Here is a 24,311-nt window from a genome sequence, read left to right as displayed (position 1 = left end):
AGTACAGTCATGTGCCACATAACAGTGATTCAGTCAAGGACGGGCTGCATAGATGATGGTGGTCCCCTAAGATTATAATGGGGCTGAAAATTTTCTATTGCCTAGTGATATCACAGCTATCCTAATGTTGTAGCATAATGCATTACCTTTTCTATGTTTAGATACACAAATATTTATCATTGTGCTATAATTGCCTACAGTAGTCAGTACAGTAACATGCTGTATAGATTTGTAGTGTAGGAGCAATAGGCTACACCATATAGCCTAGATGTTCAGTAAGCACACTTTATGCTGGTCACACAACTATGAAATTGTCTAAGGATACATTTCTCAGAACTATCTCCATCATTAAATGATGCATGACTGTAGTTGTATAGTGCAGTATTGTACAGTATAATAAGTATCATAGGCATGGAGGCTGCATCAGATTGTATCTCAGAGTATATTTTCACAGAAATCCCCTTCCCTGACTTACCATAGGGGAAGCATTTTTCAATGTCCCTACTACGTGAAAGGGCTCAAGAAGATGACTAAGTAATAAAGCAAGGTCAAGAATTAAGTCACAGTGACTAAATAAGCCAGAACCTGGAGCTGAAGTTAGAATACAGAAGATGGGACAGGATTTTCTGGTTAGATGTCAGAAAATCAGGTCTCTTACTACTGGAAATAGGGTTGAGAGTTATATGAGGTGATGTATGTAAAAAGGAGAGGGGAAGTAGAGAAACTGCCTATTTTGTTTATATAAATACTGTAGTTCAAAATATTAAGTGACATTTTTGATGTATATAAGATTGCATTCAAATTATCATACCATGTATATACAACTCATTATTATTAATATGAATATCATAATTTTTCCTCCTTCTTTGTGATCTGACCCATCTAAGTATACCACTCTACTCCCATTCTCAGTGCTGTTAACTATTGATTTTCTGGTCACTCCCCCTCATTCAGTTCAACACTTTCTCCTCCTTGATCCCTGTCTCATCATGAATGACCTTAGCAAACATAATGGTGGTCCACACAATACTTAATCCTAATGATTCCTTAATTTCTTTTACTTCCACAATGTTTGTTTCTAGTCCACTTTACTACTCCCATGATCACATCCTAAAATAGGTCACAAATGGAACACAATGAGCTATATGTCCACATTTTGTGCTCCTTTACTCTAGTAACCCTGCTTTTGATAATTTTATAGAGACCTCCATGGTATTTGCACTTCCATACTCCCCCAGTCCATGAGCTCCCACTAGGGCTACTTCCTTCCCTCCTAAATTGAAAGTTTTGTCAATACTTTAACATCTCTAAATTTCACTGCCTCTTCCATTTACTTAATCATCTCTGCTACTAATTCACAAAACTAAATCAATACAATTGGTCCTAGGCCTCTAGTATAACTATTCTTAGCAGAGACAGGGGAGAAGTTGGAAGACTACTGAAGTAATTCAGAAAAGAAAAATTGTTGGCTTTATTCAAGAGGTGGAAAATAGAGAGATGTGGAAAGATTCCAAATATATTTTGAAAAGTAATTTTTGCATCTTATCTCATACATCAAGGATTAACTTTTATAATATATAAGGAGTTCCTAAAAATCAATAAAGACCTACGTCCCAATTTTAAAAAGGCAAAGGATATGAACAAAATTCACAGAAAAGGAATTCTTATAAAACTCTCTGATAATAACATAAATGCAAGTTAAACTATCATATAATAGTATTTCACCTATCACATTGATAAATATCAAAAAATTAAAAATATACTGTTTTATTGAGTCAGTAGAGAATCAGGAACTATATTGATGGAAGCATATAAGTAATTTTCTGAGGGCAATTTGTCAATATTTTAAAATAAAATGAACATATATTGTACAACAAAAGATTATAAACAACTTACTTATCCAATAACAGAAAAAATGGTTAATAAACATACTTAATAGAATATTTTGCAGCCATAAAAATGAATGAAAAAGATTTTATATAGTAATAGGCAACAATTTCCAAGATATAGATTGTTAACTGAAAGAAGGCACAAAACTGAGTATGTAGTTTGCTATCACTTATGCTTAAAAATATATTATACATAGGTATATAATATTTTTGAAATAATAACAAGCAGCTAGTAATAATGGTTACCTCTGGGTTGCTTGAGAACAGAAGTGAGAGAATGTTATGGTCCAAATATTCCCACCGAAATTCATATGCTAAAATCCTAACTTCTAATGGGATGGTATTAGGAGGGGGGCCTTGAGAGGTGATTAGGTCATGTGGGTAGAACGCTCATGAATACAATTAGTGCCCTTACGAAAGAGATGCCAGAAAGCTCTCTTGCTCTTTCCAACATATCAAGGTACCAGCAAACAGCTGGCCCATCTATGCACTAGGCAGCAAACCTTCACCAGATACCAGATCTGCTGGCACCTTGATCTTGGACCTCTTGGCCTCCAGAACTGTGAGAAATAAATGTTTGTTATTTAAGCCACCCAGGCTACGGTAATTTATTACAGCAGCCCAAACTGACTGGGACAGAAACACTTAATTTTTACTGTATATGTTTTTGTAACTCTTGAAATTTATAACATTTTTCCTGTTAAATTTTCACCTCCTGAATACTTGTACAATGTGCATGATTACCTGTTCAAAAACAAAAAATATGACATGACTACTTTGTGAAGCTTATTTCTGACATGATAATGAATTATTTGTGTGTGTGTTCATTTAGCATAATCATTTATTATGTAAGTCCCTACTATAAACAACTCAAAATTACAAATAAATGCTGTCTTTCATTCATATAAAATAATTTAAATAAGACTCAATGAAAATTAATTTGCATATTTATCTTTTGAGATAGAATCCATTTCTCTGTGTAAAATTTTCAGAGACAAATACCTCGGATACATCTTAGTTTTGTGGTATTTACATATCTTTGTATGTTATTTACTATGTATTTATGTGTTTAATTTTTGAAAATGAAATCTTATGTAAACCATCTGGGTAACATTAACAGGTAAAGGAAATAAAATAAGCTCTTGTGTAAAGATGATTAATTTTTACACCCTGAACGTGCCCAATCTCGTCGATAAGATATTTATTTTTTAAGTTATGCCATAATAACACATATGGACTTCCATTGCCAGCCGAGATGGAGCAAGCCCGCCATAGCCTGTGTCTCCCACTGGCTACAACTAAAATCTCTGAATGGAATGCAAACGGCAGCTACTTGATGACTGAAAAGTAAACAATAGCAAGAAGATTACAGAGGAAAATTCAAACTTGTAGACTGACTGAAGTAGTACCATTCTTGAGTTGTTGTTTTTTTATCCTTATATGCTTGCTTTGACCCAAGCGCAGCCCAAATCTCAGAACAGCATAATGAAAGCAGACAGGAAAAACTCTAAGAGAAACAACGTTTTTCTGACCAGAGGACCAGGAAACAGGGCCACTCTGAGCCACAGAATGTGTTAAGGTGGGAGGGGTTGGGAGTATCATTTTTCTCCCTTTCTCCATCCCGGGCTCGGCCCAAAGGCAGCCTTGTTCACTTGAGAAGCTGCACTGCCAAAGAAGGGTGGCCGTAGTGCGGGTACCTAAAACCTTAAAAAAAAAACCTCTCTTTGGCTAGAGTAACCAGGAGAAGGAGCCCTGTGGCCCACAGAATGTGAAGGAAATTCTTTCTAATTTTTCTTTTTTCTTTCACTGCTTTACTTCAAGTGTGGCTCCCTCCCCTGGTCCATATGATTCCTTTTATATGCAATGTCCAAACAGGCAAATTTGAAAAGGCAGAAAGTAGATTAAGTGGTGCCAGTATGGGGTTTCTTTTGGAGTTATGAAATATTCTGGAATTATTTAATAGGTGGTGGTGATGATCACACAACCTAGTAAATACATTAAAAACTACTGACTTGTAAAAAAAAAAAAACAAAAAAAAAACTAATACCAATTCTTCCCAAACTATTCCACAAACTCAAAGGACAGAGAATACTTTCAAATTCATTTTACAAGGCTAGCATTTCCCTGATACCAAAGCCAGACAAGGACATGGCAGGAAAAGAAAACTACAGGCCAATATCCCTGATAAACAGAGATGCAAAAATGTTCAACAAAATACTGGCCAGCTGAATAGATTGTGCCTTCTAGCTGTGTGCTTGCATGGTGAAAGGGGCAAGGCAGCTCTTTAGGGCCACTTTTATAAGGGCACTAATCCCACTCATGAGAGCTCTGCTTCCCAAAGTTCCCACCTCCTGACATCTTTACATTGATGATTAGTTTTCAACACAGTTTGGAAGGACACGAGCATTCAGACCATAGCAAATATATTTATAGATAGATAGACAGATAGATAGATACACACACACACACACACACACACACACACACAAGTATATATATTTGTTTATATATTTATACATACAAGGGCTGTCCGGAAAGTATCCAACCATGTAATATGAAAAATAGGGACATTAATTATATTATATTAACAATAGCTGGATACTTTCTAGACAGACCCATGCACATTTGCAGATATAAATGTGTGTGTACATACATATATACATATATGTATATACATATATTACCCATACATAGTCAGCCCTCCATATTCTTGGGTTCTGCATCTGTAGACTCAACCAACTTTAGATCAAAAAAATTTGGGAAAAAAAATAATTAAAAATAATACAAATTTACCAGCCTGAGCAAGAGCAAGACCCCATCTCTACTGAAAATAGAAAGAAATTACCTGACCAACTAAAAATATATATAGAAAAAATTAGCCGGGCATGGTGGTGCATGCCTGTAGTCCCAGCTACTCGGGAGGCTGAGGCATTAGGATAGCTTAAGCCCAGGAGTCTGAGGTTGCTGTGAGCGAGGCTGATGCCACGGCACTCACTCTAGCCTGGGAAACAGAACGAGATCCTGTCTCAAAAATAATAATAGTAATAATAATACAAATTTAAAAATACAGTAAAACAACAATATAGCATATACATTGTTTTAGGTAGTATAAGTAATCTAGAGATGATTTAAAGTATATGAGAGGATGTGCATAGGTTATGTACAAATATTACATCATTTTATATCAGGGACTTGAGCATTTGAGGACTTTGGATTTTGGTATTCATGAGGGCTCCTGGAACCAATCCCCTATGGATACTGAGGAATGACTATGTATATGTACATGTACTGATTTATCTGATAATCCCCTTATTTTAGTCTGTTTAGCCTTTTCTAAGGACACTGCTTTCTAACCACATCCTGAAATACACATCAAGATGCCATCTTACTCTAAACAGAAAGTTTTAAAGGAGTCACATTGCAATTACTCTATAGCAGAAGCAGAGGTAATTATTTTGACCCATGTATTAAGTATGTCTTTTATTTGCTGTATTTTGATGTTCTGACATCCATTTCTGACCCCAGAGGGTTAGACAATTATTAATGCTAGAGATAAACAATTTGCCCATAAGCGTGCTTTGCAAATGAAAACCACCCAATCCAGGGTCGATAAGAAAACCACCTCCTATGTTGGGCTCTCACACACCAGACCACTGTGTACCCGCCCAAATCACCCCAGAGCCAGACAACAAAGAATAAGTCCATTTGCCCCAGAGCCTGCTGAAACTTTTCAAACTAGTCAACGTAAAGCCTTCTTACCCTGCCTCATCCATTCCTTCCCACAGAAACCACAATAAAGACTCTTGCCCACAGTTCCTCCACTCCCTCTGACTCCTGACCAACCCCAGTGATCACCCACGGTGGCCTCCTACGGCATGGGGTGCCTTCTCCTGGGAACTGTAAATTGCAAGCTATATTTTCTTTTATTTTTTCCTGGATTTACTCAGGTATGATTGACAAGTACAAATTGTACATATTTAGGGTGTACAACATGATGTATGTATGTATGTATGTATGTATACATTGTAAAAATATTGCCAATCAAGCTAATTAACATATCTATCACCTACATAGTTACCATTTTTGTTTGTCTATGTGGTGAGAACAGGGAATAATACTTTCTTAGCAAATTTCAAGTATGCATTATTATTATTAATACTAACTATAGTCACTACACTATAATTTAGATACCCAGTATTTATTCATCTTATTAATATAACTGCAAGTTTGTACCCTTTGACCAATATTTTCCCTTTTGCCAACCCCACAGCCACTGGTAACTACCATTCTACTCTAATACTATGAGTTCAACTTTTTTTAGATTCGACATGTAAATGAAATCATGCAGTATTTATCTTTCTATGTCTAGCTTATTTCACTGAGCATAATGTCCTAGAGATTCATTCATGTTGTCAAAAATAGTGGGATTTCCTTCTTAAGGCTGAATAATATTCTTATATATTATATCACATTTTCTCTATCCATTTATCCTTCTATGAACACTTAGGTTGTTATCATATCTTGGCTATTGTGAAAAATGCTGCAATGAACATGGGAGTGTAGACATCTCTTTAACAAGCTGATTTCATTTTTTTTGGATATATACCCAGAGGTGGAATTGCTGAATTATATGATAGTTCTATTTTTCACTTATCAGAGAAATCACAATACTCTTTTCATAATGGCTATACCTCAAATATTCTATGAATACACTGTATTTTGAAACGCCATAAATGTTCTACACCAAAGTCATCCATATGTCATAGCAGAATTCTCTAATCTCAAGAATAACCACCTTAAGAATTTGAACAAATCCAAAGCTATTTCCTGAAAAAGTGCATGGCCACAAATATAAGCTTTCCTAGTCCATCACAATGGGGTACAGAAGTTTTCTTCATTTAAACAGAAAGTCAAAGTCATCCTTTGCCCAGAAAGTTGCTAATATTGCTGTCTATCAGTGAATTTAAATTATAGGGATATTCCCATCAATCAACAATATATAATATGTGTACTTTAGATACCAGCTAGCTATATTATCATTAAAATTTCTCATCCCATCCAAATGCCTCAATTAAAGGACAAGTATGACTTTAATCTATAGGCTTAATTATTAGTCCTTGGCAAACTACTTAGTCAAGGGGATGCTTGTAATTCATTACTCTACCTTTCCTAAACTTTAACCTCTATCAGGACAAATCCACTGAAAATCACATATCTGAACTCTTTGCACATTATTTCTTTCTCCTTGATAGTAGCCTCAAATCCCTATTGTATGTGGTCAAGTTTTCTAAAATAGATCAAATGTCCCTCTGGAAGGTACAAAGAGCCCATAAGTAGTTTTTTTTAGTACACACACTGTATTGTATTGCCAATAATTAGATATTTGGCAAAGGGATATGTCAGGGCTCTCCAGAGAAATAGAATTAATAAGCGGTATATAGAAAAATGTATTTTGAAGAATTGACTCACACAATTATGGGGCCTGGCAAGTGAAATCTGTAGGATAGTTCAGCAGGCTGTAAATTCAGGTAATAGTTAATATTGCAGTCTTGAGTCTGAAATTCACAGGCAGGCCAGGCAAATTGGAAATTCAGGCAAAGTTTATATGGAGCAGCCTTGAGGCAGAAATCTCAGTCTTCACTTTGAAGACAAAGATTGGATGAGAACCTCCAAAGCTAAGTGGATGAGGACCACCCACATTATAGAGGGGGCAATCTGCTTTACTAAAATCAGACTTAAGATTTGATTGTAACTCTTCATCACTTCTAAGAAATGCTTTCACAGCATCACCTAGACTCATGTTTGAACAAACAACTAGGCGCCACAGCCTAGCTAAGTAGCATAAAATTAACTATCACAAAGAGTATTTTGTTTTGTTGGTTTAGTTTGGGTTTGCGTTTGGGTTATGATGGGAATACAATAAAATTAACACGTTTTCGCCATTAGAATTTACATTTAGTTGACAGTAAGAGAGCTGCAATTCAGAAAGAAGGTTGAGGTACTAATCTATTTTGTAAGATGTTATTATGCAACCAAATTTGAATAATTCTATTATAGTATGCTATTGGCATAGCCAAAATTATACAATTAATCATTGTAATTGAATGTTGGACTTGCAATGGTTATAATAACTGTAATATACCTTCAGAATGAATCTGTACCAATAAGCAAGTCTTAATAAAATTAAAATATGGAGTAAGTATTGAAATCCTGGTAATTTAAATTTATACATGTAAAATTTTTAAATGACCCCTCCCTCATCAATCTAGACCACAAAAATAGGACAAATCAGAATTTTACCATCAAGATTCATTTAAACAAAGTAGTCCAGAGCTGCCCTAGACCTGACAGATCGAGCATCCTAAAACTAGAGGGCATCACTTTCCTCATCATCCTAAAACTAGTGGCTGAATGCTCACCCTAGAAAATACTACCAAAGACAGTAGGCCTCCAAGACTGAAACAAAATGCGACTTTGTGAATATAGTGTGTGCTTTGGAATCAGAAACTGCCATTTGTTGGCTGGGTGACTTCTGGTGTCTCTCTGCATCTAGAAGGATTTCACTATGAAGGTTATTGGGGATTAAATGAGTTTATGCTTGTAAGGTCCTACTAGAGAGCCTTGTAGTTAACAGACACTCAAGAAAGGTGTTTATTATTATTCTTGTTCTCCACAGTGGCTTATGAAATCTCATTAAATCGTTCACTTTTCCTAGCACCACAGACCTCTGGACTTCTCCTTGCTACTTAACTTCAACAACTTGGCTTCTTTGGTTCCCCTTTAGTTGTTTCAAATCACTCTTTTTATAATAAATATAGGAATTTTTTTCACTTTTAATCATCAAACATTTACAAAGTGTCTATTCTGTGGAAGGTTCTCTGTCTCAAGAGTTACAAAGATGAGTGAGACACAATTGCTGGCCTCAAAATCTCTGGAAATTAGAAATTATTATAAAGCCCAGGTAGAGTAAGTTCCCTTCTAATATCTTATATAAGTTAAGGTCCTCCAAAGTATTCTTAAATCTTCCCAGCCTCTTGGTCCTTCTCTTTCTTTCCTCTTGTCTCCCTAAAGTTCTAAGTCTTTGTTATGACATAGATTTCAGAACTTTCACAGGCCACGCTCCCATAGTTTGCTCAGGTCTGATCAACCTGAGCCACAGAGTTTTTCAGAAATCCTCTGCATCTTTGTCTACAAGGGCCTCCATGACACTCAAGTTCATACTGCTCATAAACAGGGAGCCTGAGTTGTTCATTTTATCTTAATCTCCCTCTGACAAAGAAACACAGATGATGCGAAACCCACTGAAGACAATACCTGGAAAATGGCAGTCTTGGGTATGGACTGACTCCTTCTCTAAGGCTTCCTTCACTCTCTTGGCTCAGGAGTCTTCTCTCAAGGACTTTAACACAGCTGCTTTACCTTGCTGCCTGCCTCCTTTTCAAATTCGATATCCTTTCTTTCACTCCTATTGATCCTCTGGGAGCCTGAGAGAAATAACCCAGTCAGTTCAGTTCTAGAGTAATAGTGCTGATTTCTCCTTTGGTTTCTAGAATTTGAGTTTGTCAAAGAAAATAACCACTTTCCATAGCACTAGGAAAATTTCTTAGCCCATTATCTCCCTCCCTGTAGTACTGTTCACTCTATGATCTGTCTCAACTCTGAGAAATGGGGACTTCCACTTATTTTCCTCATAAATGGGGTGAACCATCTTCTAACTGCTCTACAGCCAGAGCACTTCAGACACCATTCAAAGGGAGTGCTACTGCCCAGAACCTTAATAGGAATACACCACCTAGTTGTACCTCCCTCCTCCAAGGGTTATTTCACATTAGTCAAAAAGTTCTGACTCACATGATAGAGTCCAGATTATTTACTCTTCACTTTAGTGGTGCATTAGGAGCAAATCTCCAGTGGTTGATTTGGCAGGAGAATTTTCTCACATGACCAAACACCTAAAAGACTCAGTAGACATGTGCCTAATCTTCTCTGATTGGAGGTGTGTGTGTGTTATTACATCTTGAGGTGGATTCACCTATTCCTTTTTTTAAGTAGCCTTAATCTTGCTGTAATCTATTAGCGTATGGAATTCAATATTCTTCAACATTTTCACTGTCACAGGCACATTTAAGGTTGATTTGTTCCTTCTTTCCTCACTCTCTTCTTTTTCTCTCTTTCTCTCTCTCTTTCTTTATTTTCATATTCTTCATAACCATCAATCTTCATAACCATAGGATGTTGTCTAAGATTTTTCTCTCCTGTGACTGCAAGATTGTATCTTACATTAATTGAATGCAAATCAATGACACATAAACAAACACAGGTTAGTCAGTCCCAGCATGCTTTATCAACCACAGTAACAAACTTCACAAATATTCATCTTATCATGAGAGGTTTGGTGAGTGACAACTGAAAGGTCCTTGGTGATAAAAAATTCATTGATAACTGAAAGGTCCTCTGCTACGACTTTCACATGAACACTTTTGCTCAGCATCCTTTAGTCAGAGGCCTCCAAAGTTTTTTAATTGCTCATCCATGTAACACTTTTTGAGCATATGTTCTCTCTCTCTATATATATATTTACAAATGTTATAAATGTACAACTATACTGAATGTATGTTTTACAACAGAAAATCTTAAAATTTTAAAGGTATGAGACAAAATTATACAAAAATGAAGTTCTAATATTTCTTCTCATACCCCAGTGGATTGCTTTGCAGGCTACTGTTCCTTTCTAACCTTCCTATGCCTGGGTAGTATGACATTCAGTTAAGAAGGACATCTTTCAGATTGTCCACTCTAAACCAAGGTACTCAGCATCTGAGGTTCTTAGTATATGGCCAAAAGAATGAATATAGTAGCTAAGAAATGGGCAAGGGCAGAAATCTGGGGACAGTAAGATATGGAAGATAAGGGAATAAAGGAGTAGAAGTAGCAGGAAAGGGAAAGAAAAAAATGTCTATCTGGTGGACAGTAAGATGTGATCAGAAGTTGTCTCTGATAATGACCTGCTCTAAATAAGCATGCCTACAGGTGAATTTGTGTTTCAGAAATAACTCTGGCTGTCATCCTGACTCTACTGGGACTTGCCATTCTGGCTATTTTGTTAACAAGATGGACACGACGCAAACAAAGTGGTGAGTATTAATGAGTCAAAATGAAGATCTCCTGTTAAAGCCACAGAGGGAGGGATTCCAAGATTCAGTCTCAGCTCATCTCTACTTATCAGATAACTAGAGACTTTGCCAATATTTTGGGAATCTGTTTCAATACATAAGTGTAAGAATCTATGACCTATTAGTAATTCCATTACAATTTTAAATTCCCAAAGCTTACATTATCAATGATGTCAATAAAAAAAACCAAAGAGATTAACAAAAGTTATAAGGATACTTTTTAAAAATTTATCTGAGCTCCAAGGGAAATTATCTGAGTTAAAAAAAAATGGAAGTGAGAAGACAGTATGCTAACACACACCAATATCTGATGTTATATGGAAAGAGCTGAGGACTTTTAGAGACTTAATATGGAGAGTTGATAAAAAGAGACAAATACAAAGTAGGACTTGTCAATGAAACAGAGATGGAAATCATAAAAGCAAAGACCTATTTCTATGTCATGGTTCCTTTTCCAGAATTTTTCCATTTCTTTCCCACTACCTTCTAATCAGCTATATTCCCTCCCTATTTTCCATCCTCAGTGTCTGTGAGCCCTCAAAGAATAGGTAGTATAAAAAGATAGAACAGGGCTGGCTAAAGATGCTGAAAAGGGGTAAATCAGTAAAATCACTAATGCATTTTTTCAGGAGGACCACCCTGGGAGCAAAGAAGCACAGCTTAGAGTGAGGAAAGTTGGCTCAGGGGAAGAATACCTCTCACAAGTAACTAATAGAAACATTTTTCTTAATTCTTCCACAGAAATTTATGTCTCCAGATACAATTCAGAACAAAGTAAGTACTCAAACCCAGGAGAAAAAGAAATATAGTATTTATGAAGTTTTCATACATCAGGAATGAAATCTATTTGTTTACCACTTTTCTAGCACTTTGCATGGTGCATGATTGCATGAACTGAACTTCTAAGTTACTATAAGAAATCTATCAGGGATTTCTGAGCAGGGCTGAATGCAAAACTGGAGTTGGGCAGAATGAATTAGTAGTAGGCAGGCCTGCATGATTCTGAGGTGCCCTTCAGATGCTTTCCATGGTCTGAGAGCAGCAATGGAGGTATCAAGCCATAGAAATAGCAGACTCCTTATGTACCAGAGTAGATGGTTCAGCAGGTCTAAATCTGCTAGTGAAAAGGGCCTCTGTAAGATGGCTGGGTAGAAGAATCTAAAGTATTCTAGAATAATAAGAGTGAACACAGCTGAGGTGATTATGATTGAAAAGAAGAGTACCAACATCAAATGTGAAGAGATGAAGCTGACTTTCCATGGAAAGACCTGGAGAGATGTCAGAGGTGCTAAGAAAGATAGCCCTGGACTGGCAAGAGGAAAAAACAGGAGCTAGGTGCTCAAGTACCAAGAGGTACAAGCAACTTTGAAGCTCCTTTTGATTATCATTTAGCTTGGCGAATATTATGAATCTAGCAACTGGCACTGTCACCTATCATCATCTGCTCCTGTTACTTATGAACAATCCCTAGTTCTTGCAACGTAAATTAATGTACGTCATTACTCACTATCAGGAGTTCATGTTTACATTAGCTCTCAGGGTCTTAAATGAAGCCCCACTAATAATCAAGAAGCAAAATCATGAGCTCTCTCTTCCTTTTTTCTCTAGGTGCTGGACTTCTGGACTGTGAGGATGGTAGAGGTAAATAAGATTATGAACTACTAGAGAAGTAATGGAGGAATGTATTCTCTAGAGAGCAGGACCTATTATGTCAGCACACCTTTTGTTGTTATAATATCCAACTGCCTATCAATCTCTCAATAAATAAATAAATTATACACATACACACACACACACATGCACGAATTGTCTATTTTTCTGGGAAAAGGTAAACAATTCCCTTTCCTAAGACCATTAAAAGAATTCAAGTTCCTATTTACCCCAAGAGCTTAGAAAGCTTAAGGAACTTCTCTGAAACAATTTCCTAGATGTTTAAAATGCAGATAAAATATATAATTCACAGGTTTTCCTAAAGATTCAATAGGACAGTATGCGTAAAAAGACTCTTTGAAAGCTATACAATATAATATATGAGGTAAATAAAACATCCTCATTCTAGAAGATGAAATTTCCAATGTCAAAAGATTGACACTTAACTCAAGTACACCTACCTAAGGGAAGAGTTGGATATCGAACTCAGGTTTTGAAATTTGATGGTTATGATGAGAAACCAATGCACTGTCTACTTGTCTTCAGGGACACACACATACTACTAATTTCAGTGTACCGTGGATATCCTTAACACACACTCCAACACTCAATGTTCTCTCTCAACATCCACTCACCAGGGCTGCCTATGGATGTGCTGTCTCTCTGACTAGTTCTATCTCCAGAACTCAATAACAGCCATTAGAACTCCTTCCTGCTAGAGGCCACTAAAGTTGTTCATACTAGGCCCACCAACCAAACCAGAACTATAAGGTTATGAGGTTGTGGTTGTGTAAACAAATACACACACACACATACACACATGAAAATGCACACACACACATGCTACAAGCATATAGATCCCTAAGAACTGAGGAAAGAAGAGGAGGAACCTTGGTCACTCTGCTTGCTGTCCATGCACCACACTCGGATTCTTGGTCCATTCTTCTCCTTCTTATTTAGTTCATCTGTAATGAACATGAGTGAAGAGCAAAGGGCCACAGCATCCCCTTTTCATTTTCTGAGATGGAACGCAAAGAAAATGGGAATATCTGGAAAAAAGGAACAAATCTCTTAGTATTTGGACTGAGACTAATGATGAACTTATTTCTTAAGACGCTATTGGTAAAGTTAATCTGTTTTTTTCTTTCCTAAAAGATTTTTCCTCTCAGACATCTGAAAGAGGAAGAGGTAAACAGATTTTCGTCTAATAAGAAAATAGACATACTTGTCAAGGTAGAATCTCATTGTGCTTTCATCTTCTCTTCTAGGATTACAGCATGCATATTCAACAGAAAGTGGTAAATAAATTAGATATTTATTGGATTGTTAAGAAATTAATACAGAAATCTGGTTATGAGAAATTAATAATCTTATATTTTTTCTTTGATCCTCTAGACATTTCATACAGTGACCGAGGTGAGTATATTTAGAGATTGTGGTAAAATTAAAGAATAAGCAATGTGTCTTCCTGCCATAACATAAAAGGCTGTGAAACCTACTAAGGTTAAAAAAAAAAAAGAAATCAAAGCAGCATATAAAATATTCTGGGAGTGGTAACTATGTGACGTGGATAGATATATTAATTAGCTTGATAGTGGTAATCATTTCAAGATGTATATGCACATCAAATTATCGCACTGTACACCTTAAATATATGCAAGTTTTAGTTGTCAATTATATCTCAATAAAGATGAAGAAAAAGGGAAAAAATATTCTAAGAAGTGTTCACAAATGTTCACCTTCACACTATGAGGTGCCATTTTCCCTAATGCTATGCAAATAAATTCCTCTCCTATCCAACTTCTAATCACTTAGCAAAAATAACTGGAGAAAGTAACATGAGCAAGGTAGTAGAATAGGAACTTTCTTTACTGTCATCCCACACAGAAGCACCAATTTAGACAACTATCCACAGATGAGAGTGCCTGTGTGGAAGTCCAGGAATCCACCAGAGAAGTTTCAGCACAAATTTAGTTTATAAAATCCTAGAATAGATGTATTGACAAGGATAAGAAGAATACTTTCATTTAACTACATCACCCCTCTCCCAAGGTGGCACAACTGAATGCCAAGAGAGGCCCTTTTGGCCTACAGTTTCTCCCACAGGATAAAGTGAAAGCATAGCAAGTGAGGGCCCAACTCCTCCAGCCATGCAGGATGCTGCCTAAGAGACCCACTTCTTTCTCACCCCTCCAAAATACTGAGGTGATTAGCATGGTTGAGTGATTGGGAGAGGCTGGGAGGAGGAAAAAGAGACTGCAGCACCCTTTAACCACTCCATCAGGAAGCCTGCCTACAAGCCACTTGAGAGGCCTTACTCCCACCTGACCCACAGGCACTCTAAATGTTTCATACACCTCACTCCCTAATCCAGGCTGGCTTCCCAAGTGTACCCCATGGACAGCAAGTGAAAACATCACACACAAAGACTGTCAGTTTGACTTTGCAGGATTGAGAAAAGGCACACAAACTTTATAATTCCAGGGCACTGCCCTAGGGAAAACAAAGGGGAGTCTCTCAGGACCTAGACTGGCTCCACAGGATCAAGAGGAGGCATACAATCTTAAGAAAGCCCACCCAAGAGCTATGGAACAGTTGAGTTCATAGAAAAGCTGTGAGACAGACTCAGATCCCCAGCCAAGCTGTTTGGTGAAGCCATTTTTCTCCCAAAGACAGACAATAAATACTGGAGGGAGTGACTGATTCTTCAAATGTGAAACAGCAATGCAATATTTCGAGGACATAAAAGTCAAGGAAACATGACACTAACTAAAAGAACACAATAATATTCCAATAACTAACCACCCAAAAATGGAGATTTGCCTAAAAACATATCTACAAATTGCCTGATAAATAATTCAAAATACTTGCTTTAAGAAAGCTCAGTGAGCTACAAGACAACACAAATAAACAATTTAATGAAATCAGAGAGACAATGCAAGAACAAAAGTAGAAGTTCAACAAAGACACAAAATTTTTAAAAAGAGCCAAACAGAAATTTTGGAGCTGAAGAACACAATGACTAAACAAAGAAAAAATGCAATAGAGAGTTTCAACAGGACACTGGATCAAGCACAAGAAGGAAAAAGAGAAATTGAAGACAGATCATTTAAGATTATCCAGGCAGAGAACAATAACAAAAATAACAGTGAATAGGAATGAAAAACACCTACAGGATTTAAGGAACACCATCAAAAGAGCTAACTTTTGCATTAAGGGAATCACTGAAGGAAAAGAGAGAGAAAATAAGGTAAATGCTTATTTAAAGACATAATGGTTGAAAACTTCCCAAATCTAGGGAGAAATATGGACATCTAGGTACTTGAAATTCAAAGCTCTCCAATTATATTCAACCCAAGGAAGACTTCACCAAGACATTATATTAAACTGTCAATAATTAAAGATAAAGAGAGGCTCTTGAAAGAAGCAAGAGAAAAGAAGCATGTCACATACAAGGAAATGTCAAAAAGGATATCAGCATTTCTAAGCAGCTATTTTATAGGCTAGAACACAGTGGGATGATATATTCAATGTGCTGAAAGAAAGCAATGGGTATTAAGAATACTATCTTTCAGAAATGAAGAAGAGAGAAAGAATTTCACAGACAAACAAAAGCTGAGGGAGTTGATCACCAATAGATCTGCCTGCAATAAATGCTAAAGAAAGTTTTTCTAGTGCAAAAGAAAGGCTGATAATTAGATGAAAACATATGAAAATATAAAACTCACTGGTAAAGGTAAATATTAATATATCATCAATTTAGAATACACTAATACTGTAATGGTGGTATGTGAATCACTTTTAATGTTAGTATAAAAATTGAAAGACAAAAGTATTAAAAGTAGCTATAGCTATAATTATTTGTGAATGAATATACAATATAAAAATATGTAAATTTGGCCCCCAACACATAAAATGTGGGGGGAGTAAAAGTGTAGAGTTTTTGTGTGCAACCTATGTTAAGTTGTTAGCAGCTTAAAATAGACTGCTGAAACTATAAGATATTTTATGTAACCACAAAGCAAAAACCTATAGTAGATCCACAAAAAGGAAAGAGAAAGAAATCAAAGCATACCACTATAGAAAAACCATCAAACCACAAAGAAAGACATTAAGAGAGAAAGAAAGGAACAAGGCTCTAGAAAACAGCCAGGCAACAATTACCAAAATGGCTATAAGTCTTTACCTATTAAAAATTACCTTGAATATAAATGGATTAAATTCTCCAATCAAAAGACAGAGTAGGAGGCAAGATGGTGGACGAGAAACACTTCCACCCAGAGCGTCTCTGTAAGAAGCAGAAATTTTAGATGAAAGAGAAAAAAACAAATAGGCAGACAAACATAGATTAGATGAGGGTCAGAAGAAAGGCTACCTGAACATACCGGAAGACTCCATGGGAAGAAGTTGTGGAGCGGAACTGGAAAGAGAAAGGCATTGACAGGGATTAAGTCCTGAGAGGCTCAGAGACCAGCGAAAAGAGTAGGTGAAGTGGCTAAATTTTCCCTCCCTTGCATCTTTGACTGCTGATAAGCTCCCAAGCTGCTGGAGAGACCTGTTGATACCAGCCCAGAGACTGCTGCCGCCAGTGAACAGATAGCCTCTTATGGACAGGGAACCAGGCTCCCAGCTCCCTGGGGGCGCTTCCCACCCCACAGACCCCAGCCAATCAGCAGACATCGTATTGTTTCATTTTCCCATTCCTTTCCCATACCTGTGGCTGCAGAAAGAGACATTTAGCCACCACTGGGAAGCATCTATAGCAAACAAGACCTTTCCTTTGGGGACCCTACAGTGGACTGAGGGGTGCACAGACTGTGAGCTCCCTACCCGCTAGCCCTTCCTGGTGGTACTTGTCCAGTGATTGCAGCAGAGCAGGGCAAACCTAAAGGTGGAGAGACATGATCCAGCTTGGGCACCCTGTGGGTGACTAGGGACCAGCATTCTTCTCCCTGGCCTGGTCAGGGATTGAATCCCAGAGCCCAGGGCACAAGCCAGCAGGCCAGAACCTATACACCCAGGTCTTAATCACCTTGCCCCTGGGCACAGAAGGGATATTTGTGAATTAGTCTAGTGAGGTATGTGTGCTTTCAGGGACAGATCAGAGTGGGTCCTAGCTGCAGTGCACACAAGGGGCACCCCTCTTCCCATGGGAGGGCCACACTCCCAGCTTAGGCTATGATCCTGGGCAAGGAATCTCCCAGCCCGCATCACAGTTGAGGGGGAGCTTAGCTGGCTTGGGGTCCTCCCTGCCAGCAGAGGTCCAGAAGAAACCACCAAATAGGGAAGGGTGGAAAGGAGCAAGGCCTGCTCTAGACTGCCAGACTGCGGGTCTCAGACAGTCTGCTCCACCTGCACATGCACACTTTCTAGTTGAGTGGGGCCACTTCAGCCCTTCACTGGAAGCTTTGCCCAGAGGTGGGGAATAGACCTCTAACCCCTGCTAAAAGCAATTCTGGAGCTAGAAGGCAGTTTCACTCAATCCAGCCCCACCAAGCCTCTCTGCCCCACCGGCCAGTGCTGAGGTGGAGAATAAGGACACACCTGTAAGTCTCAGGGCCTCAAACAGCACCTGAGACACTACAGTGCCTCTCCAGATGGATGAGAACTGGTTACAGGACCCAAAAACAACATTGCAGCTTGCTCCTCCTGGCAAGAGCCACCTACTGACAGGGATGTCAATTTACTCATCCTTTTACTGCATGTACTGACCTATCACCCACAAGCACCACCTACTGGCTTACAGACCAAACTGGGCATGTCATTATCTAAATGAAAATCCAAAGGTAAGAAGCAACAGCTGCTCAAGGTGGGAAAGAATCAGTGAAAGAACTCCAGAAGTATGAATAATCAACTTGAAAGGATACCCCCAGAAGAGAACACCAGCTCTCTAGAAATGGATACCAACAAAATTTGGAACACTGAAATGACAAAAGAATTTTGAACACAGATTGTAAGAAAACTCAATGAAATGAAAGAGAAAATGGATACCTAACACAAAGAAACCACAAAAAAAAATTCAGAACATGGAAGAAAACTTCACTAAAGAAATTGAAATATTAAAGAAAAATCAAACAGAACTTCTGGCAATGAAGAATTTGTTAAAGGAATTGCAAAGGACGGTGGAAAGCTTCAAGAATAGAAGAGATTAAGCAGGAGAAAGAATCTCAGGGATCAAAGATAACACCTTCGGATTAAACAAGTCAGTTGCAGAGACAGAGCAGAGAAATAAGATAAAAGAAGGCCAGGCACAGTGGCTCACTCCTGTAATCCTAGCACTCTGGGAGGCCGAAGCCAGTGGATTGTTTGAGCTCAGGAGTTCGAGACCAGCCTGAGCAAGAGGGAGACCCTGTCTCTACTAAACATAGAAAGAAATTATATGGACAGATAAAAATATATAGAGAAAAAATTAGCCAGGCATGACAGCACATGCCTGTAGTCCCAGCTACTCAGGAGGCTGAGACAGGAGGATTGCTTGAGCCCAAGAGATTGAGGTTGCTGTGAGCTAGGCTGATGCCTGGCACTCTAGCCCGGGCAACAGCATGAGACTCTGTGTCAAAAAAAAAAGAAAGAAAGAAAGAACAAATAAGATAAAAGAGCAAAGCCTACAAAAAAGGTAGGATTATGTGAAGAGGCCTAATATAAGAAACATAGGCACCTTTGAGAGTGAAGAGGAAAATACACAAGTGTTAGATAAACTATTTGAAGATATAATGGAGGAAAATTCCCAGGCCTTGCTGGAAATCTAGATATCCAGAAACAAGAAGCTCAAAGGACTCCTGGGAGATTCATGGCAAACAGGAAAACATCATGACACATGGTCATCAGACTGGCCAAAATAAACATGAAAGAGGCCCTCCTACAACTCGTAAGTCAACAGCAGGAAGTAACCTACAAAGGAAAAGCCATCAGACTAACTGCAGACTTCTCAACTGAGACCTTACACGCATGAAGAAATTGGGGACCCATTTTTATTCTTCTTAAACAGAATAATACCCAGCCTAGAATTGTGTATCTTGCAAAACAGAGCTTCTTATATGAAGGAGAAATAAAGTCCTTCTCAGACAAGCAAAGACTAAGGGAATTCATCAAGACAAGATTTGCCTCCAGGAAGTACTCAGAACAGCATTACACACAGAGTAGCACAATGAACACTGACCAGTGTAAAATCATCTAAAACGCAAAGGTCAAAAGACAGATACCACAATGGCTCAAGAGAGAAAATAAAGCAATAATTTTCAACTCAACGGTATGAACAAAAATCTGCCCCACTTACCAATTCTCTCTATAAATGTGAATGGCTTGAACTGCCCACTAAAGAGACATATGCTGGATGAATGGATAAATATACACAAGCCAAGTATCTGCTTTCTTCAGGAAACACATCTAACCCACAAGGATGAATTCAGACTCAAGGTGAAGGGATGGAAAACAATATTCCATCCAAATGGAAAACAAAAGAAAGCTGATGTAGCAGTTGTAGCTTCAGATAACTTAGTCTTCAAACCAACAAAAGTAATGAAAGACAAAGATGATCATTATATAATGGTGAAGGGTACAATTCAACAAGAGATATAAAAATTCTAAATCTTTGTGCACCTAACTCAGATGCAACCAGATTCATAAAGCAAATCCTACTTGATCTAAACAAAATGATAAACAGCAGCAACATAATAGAGGGGGAATTCAATATCCCTCTGACAGAACAGAACAGATCCTCTGAACAGAAAATAAAGAAGCAATGGACTTAAACAGAACTCTAGAACAAAAGGGCCTGACTGACATTTAGAACATTCTATCCAAAAACCACTGAACATATGTTTTTCTCATAAGCTCATGAGACATTCTCTAAGATTGATGATATCCTAGGCCACAAAGCATGTCTCAAAAAAATTTAAAAAATAGAAAGTACACCATGCATCTTCTGAGACCACAGTGGAATAAAATTAGAAATCAACTCCAACAGAAACTCTCATCTCTACACAAAATCATGGAAACTAAACAACCCTCTGCTGAACGATTATTGGGTTAAGGAGGAAATTAAGATGGAAATCAAAAGATTCTTTGAACTAAATGATAAAGAAGACACAAGTTATCAAAATCTGTGGGACACAGCTTAAGCAGTCCTAAGAGGAAAATTTATATTCATAAATGCCTACATCCAAAAGACAGACAGATTACACATCAACAATCTAAGTAATCATATCTAAGAACTGGAAAAGGATGAGCAAAACAACCCCAAACCCAGCAGAAGAAAAGAAACAACAAAGATCAGGGTAGAACTAAATGAAATCAATAACAGAAACTATACGGAGGATTAATAAAACAAAAAATTGGTCTTTTAAAAATTAAACAAAGTTAACCCACCTCTTCCAAGTTTAAACAGAAGCAGAAAAGAAAAGACTCTAATAAGCTCAATCAGAAATGAAAAAGGAGAAATTGCAACTGATACCACGGAAATGCAAAATATTATCTATGAATACTATAAAAATCTCTATGAACATAAACTTGAAAATGTGGAGGAAATGGACAAATTCTTAGAAACACACAGCCTCCCTAGGCTCAGTCAGGAAAAAATAGAATTCCTGAAGAGACCAATATCAAGTACCAAAATTGAAGCAGCAATAAAAAAACCTTCCTATAAAAATGTCCTGGACTGGATGGTTTCACACCCGAATTTTACCAGACCTACAAAGACAAATTGGTGCCTACCCTGCAGAAATTATTCCACAACATGGAGAAGGAAGGTATCCTCCTCAACACATTCTATGAAGCCAACACCACCCTGATACCAAAACCAGGAAAGGATGCAACAAAGAAAGAAAACTATAAACCAATATCCCTCATGAATATAGATGCAAAAATTCTCAATAAAATCCTAGGAAACCAAATTCAGGTGCTTATGAAAAAAAAAAAATAATCCATCATGACCAAGTGGGCTTCATCTCAGTGATGCAGGTTCAATATATGCAAATCTATAAATGTAATTCACCACATAAACAGAAGCAAAAACAAGGACCATATGATCCTCTCAATAGATGCAGAAAAAGCATTCAACAAAATTTATCACCCTTTTATTATAAGAATGCTTAACCAAATAGACACAGATGGGACTCATCTAAAAATGACAAAAGCCATATAGGCAAAACCCACAGCCAACATCATATTGAATGGGGAAAAATTGAAAGCATTTCCACTTAGAACTGGAACCAGACAAAGTTGCCCTCTATCACCACTTCTATTCAACATAGTACTGAAAGTCTTAGCCAAAGCAATCAGACAAGGAAGGAAATCAAGTGTATCCAAATGGGGGCAAAAGTGATTAAACTATCATTCTTTGCTGACAATATGATCTTATATCTAGAAAACCCCAAAGATTCTGCCATGAGACTTCTGGAATTGATAAACAAATTCAGAAAAATCTCAGGTTACAAAATCAATGTACACAAATGACTAACATTCTTACACACCAACATCAGTCAAAGTGAGAACCAAATCAAAAACTCAGTATCTTTCACAATAGCAACAGAGAAAATAAAATATATAGGAATATATTTAACTAAGGAAGTGAAAGAACTCTACCAGGAGAATTATGAAACATTGAGGGAAGAAATAGCAGAGGACGTAAACAGGTGGAAAACCATACCATGCTCATGGATCGGCAGAATCAACATTATTAAAATGTCTATACTACCCAAAGTAATCTACAGATTCAATGCAATCCCTACTAAAATACCAACATCATTCTTCACAGATCTAGGAATAATAATTCTGTGCTTCGTATGGAACCAGAGAAGACCTGTATAGCAAAAACAAACTTAAGCAAAAAGAACAAATTGGGAGGCATCAATTTACCAAACTTCAAGCTATACTACAAGGCTATAGTAACCAAAACAGTGTGGTAGTGGCACAAGTACAGAGATATAGACCAGTGGAACAGAACTGAGACTCCAGATATAAAGCCATCCTCGTATAGCCATCTGATCTTTGACAAAGCAGACAAAAACATACTCTGGGGAAAAGAATCCTTATTCAATAAATGGTGCTGAGAAAACTGGATAGCCACATGTAGAAGACTGAAACAGGATCAGCACCTTTCACCTGTCACAAAAATCAACTCACAGTGGATAATAGACTTAAACATAAGGCAGGAAACTGTAAGAATTCTAGAAGAAAATGTTGGCAAACCTCTTGTAGACATTGGCCTAGGGAAAGAATTTATGAAGAAGAGCCCAGAGGTAATCACAGCAACAATAAAAATAAATAAATGGGACCTGATCAAATTAAAAAGCTTCTGTACACAAGGTAGCTATCATGAGAGCAAATAGACAACCTACAGAATGGCAGAAAATATTTGCACGCTGCAAATCTAATAAAGGGCTGGTAACTAGAATCCACATAGAAGTCAGGAAAATCAGAAAAAAAAAAAAAGAAAGAAAGAAAGAGAAAGAAAGAAAAATCAAACAATCACATTAAAAAGTGGGCAAAGGACATGAACAGAATCTTTTCAAAAGAAGATAGACTATGGCCAGGCACAGTGGCTCACGCCTGTAATCCTAGCCCTCTGGGAGGCCGAAGCGGGTGGATTGTTTGAGCTCAGGAGTTCGAGACCAGCCTGAGCAAGAGCGAGACCCCGTCTCTACTAAAAATAGAAAGAAATTAGATGGACAGCTAAAAATATATATAGAAAAAATTAGCCGGGCATGGTGGCACATGCCTGTAGTCCCAGCTACTCAGGAGGCTGAGGCAGAAGGATCGCTTGAGTCCAGGAACCTGAGGTTGCTGTGAGCTAGGATGATGCCACGGCACTCACTCTAGCCTGGGCAACAGAGTGAGACTCTGTCTCAAAAAAAAAAAAAAAGAAGAAAGACTAATGGCCAACAAACATATGAACAAATGCTCAACATATCTAATCATCAGGGAAACGCAAATCAAAACCATAATGTGATATCACTTATCTCCAGTGAGAATGGCCTTTATCAAAAAGTCCCAAAACAACAAATCTTGGTGTGGATTCTGAAAGATAGGAACACTCATATACTGCTGGTGAGACTGCAAACTAATACAACCTCTGTGGAAAGTAATATGGAGTTACCTCCAAGAGCTAAAAGTAGAACTGCCATTTGGTCCCATTACTGGGCATCTACCCAAAGGACAAAAAGACACTCTATAAAAAAAAAGACATCAGCACTAGAATGTTTATAGCAGCACGATTCACAATTGCAAAGATGTGGAAACAATCCAAGTGCCCATCAATACATGAGTGGATTAATAAAATGTTTTATATGTATATCTTGGAGTAGTACTCAACCACAAAAAAAAAATGGTGATCTAACACCTCTTGCATTATCCTGGACAGAGCTAGAGCCCATTCTATTAAGTGCAGTATCACAAGAATGGAAAAACAAGCACCACATGTACTCACCACCAAATTGGTATTAACTGATCAATACTTACGTGTACATATAGTAGTAACATTCATCGGGTGTCAGGCAGGTGGGAGGAGCAGGAGGAGATGGGGATATTCACACCTAATGGGTGCGGTGTGCACCGTCTGGGGGATGGACACCCTTGAAGCTCTGACTCAGGTGTGGCAAAG

At 37.7% G+C, this 24,311-nt stretch overlaps 1 long non-coding RNA gene across 1 annotated transcript in view; it reads right to left on the bottom strand.

Moving 5' to 3' along the window:
- Nucleotides 1-10,131: 10,131 nt before the first annotated feature.
- Nucleotides 10,132-24,311, bottom strand: part of LOC123631791 — a 28,392-nt gene continuing 14,212 nt past the window's right edge. The window contains exons 2-3 of the long non-coding RNA XR_006733228.1: nucleotides 13,603-13,761; nucleotides 10,132-10,150 (exon numbers count right to left, since the gene is read on the bottom strand). This is a non-coding gene — a long non-coding RNA (uncharacterized LOC123631791). The remainder of the gene's footprint in view (nucleotides 10,151-13,602; nucleotides 13,762-24,311) is intronic.

The sequence above is a fragment of the Lemur catta genome, chromosome 2, assembly GCF_020740605.2.
Source record: "Lemur catta isolate mLemCat1 chromosome 2, mLemCat1.pri, whole genome shotgun sequence".
NCBI classification, from domain to species: Eukaryota; Metazoa; Chordata; class Mammalia; order Primates; family Lemuridae; genus Lemur; species Lemur catta.
This window is presented reverse-complemented; position numbering and strand designations above follow the sequence as displayed.